The 3,137-nt window shown below is 44.0% G+C and overlaps 1 non-coding gene across 1 annotated transcript; it reads right to left on the minus strand.

Annotated features, from left to right (window-relative positions):
• Positions 1–1,121: 1,121 nt before the first annotated feature.
• On the minus strand, positions 1,122–1,228 carry LOC126685217 (small nucleolar RNA R71). Its single transcript, XR_007643328.1, has one exon. It is a non-coding gene; the product is annotated as a small nucleolar RNA R71 (small nucleolar RNA).
• Positions 1,229–3,137: the final 1,909 nt, after the last annotated feature.

Genomic DNA, 3,137 nt, shown 5'->3' on the forward strand with positions numbered 1-3,137 from the left:
GTTTAGAACCCTAAACCCGATACCCTTGATTGCATGACCTAGGAGGATTATTAGCTCCCAAACCTCTTTATCACTTGAATTTCGTTTTTTATTATAGCATTTACTCGGTCCTTTAAATTAGTAATTTGTTAATTCCTAGACTAGCGTAAGTTGTTAGTAGTTGGTGATTGGTTAATTAAAGAAAAACACTTATTCTCTTGCTGAACGAATTGAATCGCAACTAAGTTCATTCTCATCGATAATCACTCTTGAATTCACTCCTTGTGGGATCGATAACTCGGACTTAGGTCCACTTTATTACAAGTTGGGGTTTTTCTCAACAAGTTTTTGGCGCCGTTGCCGGGGAGTGACGAGTGTTTATTGATTGATTGAAATTAGTTATTGTTCGGTCGAGTTAGCTTTATTTTCTGTTTTTTTTATCACTTTTGTTGTTTTTGCTTCTTTCCGGATTTACGCGTGGTTTGCTTGTTGTTGTTTGTGTAGGGGATCAACTATAGTGTATGCACAATACACGAAGGGTCAATCTTCCGCTAGAACCGTTTCAAGACAACCTCGGGAGATTTGAAAGAAGTGTGAGAAGGGAGAATCGTAGACCCGTTATCATGGAACATGGGGATGATAACTATGAGGAGGAGCATTATAACCCTCAAAACGATGAAGTGAGGCAACATCCGCCTCCCCCACTCGTTGAGAGGAATCGGCAAGAGCAACAAGGGGACAATCACCCTCAAGTTCAAGGCCATCAAGCACAAAGACAAACCTTGGGGGATTTCTTCCTCCCGGATGTGGATAATGCTACCTATGGGTGTTTTGCAAGACCGGTCACCGCGGCTACTTTTGAGATCAAGCCTAGCACGATTCAACTCCTAGAGAATCGGTGCCAATTCTTTGGGTTACCAAGTGAGGATCCGAATGAACACATAGCCAAGTTCTTGGGAGTGTTGGACACATTCAAGCTCCATAATGTCACCTCCGATCAAATCAAGCTTCGAATGTTTCCGTTCTCACTAAGAGACAAGGCTAGCTTGTGGCTTCGATCACTTCCTAATGCATCTATCCACAATTGGCGGGATCTTGCTCAAGCTTTCCTTCACAAGTACTTTCCGATGGGGAGAACCGCGAAGTTGACAAAGGACATCATTGATTATTACCAATATGAGGGGGAATCTCTCTATGAAACTTGGGAGAGGTTCAAGGATCTCCAAAGGCACGTACCTCATCATCGGCTTGTAAGGGAACATGTGCTTCAAATATTCTATAATGGTTTGGGTGAGATCACAAGATCTACTATTGATTCGGCCGCGGGAGGATCTTTGATGCAAAAGACGCTTGATGAGGCTAATGAGTTGATTGAAAAATTAGCTATGGTGAGTAGCACTTGGTCCTCGGAAAGGAGAAGACCACCGGCTCAAAAGGCATTAATGACACTTGACCAATCCAAGGAGTTTGAAGCAATGAAAGCCATGAATGCCTCTTTACAAAGTCAAGTTGATGCCTTGAAGAAACAAGTGGGTCCACGGAATGCTCCGGTTGCATATGTTCAAGTAGGTTGTGAGCATTGTGGAGATTTCAATCATGGAAGTAATGAGTGCTATGCCACGGGTCAAACTTGGAGCGAACAAGTGAATTATGTGGGAGGTCAACGCCAAGGGAATGATCCTTACTCGAACACCTATAATCCGGGGTGGAGAAACCATCCTAACTTCGGATGGAGGAATCAAGAGGGCCAAGGCAATGTGCAAGCAAATCAACAAGCGGGTCCTAGTTTCCAAGGAGGAAATAGGCCCCAACAACAAGGTCCTTATCAAGGCCCTTATCCTAACCATCAAGGGCAAGGAAACAACTATGGTGGTAGACCTCAACACCCTCCGGGATTCCAACCACAAAAGAATACGGATGAGGGAAATGTGCTTTCCAAGGTGCTAGAGAAGCTAGAGAAAATGGAGCAAAGGGAGAAGAATCAAGCTTCTACTATTCATCATTTGGAAACTCAAATTTCTCAAATGGCGATTTCGCTTCAAGGTAGACAACAAGGAGGATTGCCGTCTACTACGGAGAACAACCCTAGAGAGCATGTTAAGGCGGTAGAGCTCCGAAGCGGGAGAAACCTTGAGAAAGCCAATGGAAAGAGACAAGTTGTTGAGGAGGATGAGCCTCAAGTTGTGATTGACATAGCAAGTTCAAGTCAAGAGTTGCCAAAGGAATGTGAGGAGGTGGTTATCGAGTTGGAAGAGCCTTATGTGAGGCCACCGCCGCCGCCACCGTTTGTACCACCGGTTCCGTTTCCAAGCCGGTTAAGGAAAGCTCAAGGGAACGAAAAGTTTCATAAGTTCCTTGAGATTTTCAAGAAGTTGCAAATTAATTTAAGCTTGGCGGACGCACTAAGGGAGATGCCCCAATATGCAAAATTCTTGAAAGACATAATTATGAACAAGCGTAGTTGGGAGCAAGGTGGGACAATACCGCTCACGGAAAATTGTAGTTCTATAATCCAAAGCAACCTACCAACAAAGCTTAAGGATCCAGGGAGTTTTTCTATACCTTGTACCATAGGAAATATGAATGCTATAAATTGTTTGTGTGATCTTGGGGCAAGTATTAATTTGATGCCATTGTTTCTTTTTAGGTCCTTGTTTGGTGATCAACCGGTGAAACACACCTCGATGGTATTGCAACTTGCCGATCACTCTCTTAAGAAGCCGTATGGGATAGTGGAAGATGTACTCGTCAAAGTGGACAAATTCATCTTTCCGGTGGATTTTGTGATCCTAGACTATGCGGTAGATAAAGAGTGCCCTATGATCCTTGGTCGCCCTTTCATGAACACCGGGCGTGCTCTCATCGATGTTCATGCCGGCAAGCTCACCTTAAGAATTGATGAGGAAAGTGTGGAGTTTGATATGAAGAGAGTGATGCGGAATGCCATCGAGGAGGAAGATTGCATGAGGATTGATTTGGTCGATGAAATTGTGAAGGATCAGTTGAAGGAAAATATGGATTCATTAAACCGGGGAGTTACAAGGAAATTCGATGATTTTGGGTATTCAGAGGCAGGTCTCGATCGAGAAGCCCCACCATCTATGCTTCTCGATCAAGACCCAAAAAAGAGCTGCTCTCAGTATCTCAGAGGACCACTG

The sequence above is a fragment of the Mercurialis annua genome, linkage group LG5 (assembly GCF_937616625.2).
Source record: "Mercurialis annua linkage group LG5, ddMerAnnu1.2, whole genome shotgun sequence".
NCBI classification, from domain to species: domain Eukaryota; kingdom Viridiplantae; phylum Streptophyta; class Magnoliopsida; order Malpighiales; family Euphorbiaceae; genus Mercurialis; species Mercurialis annua.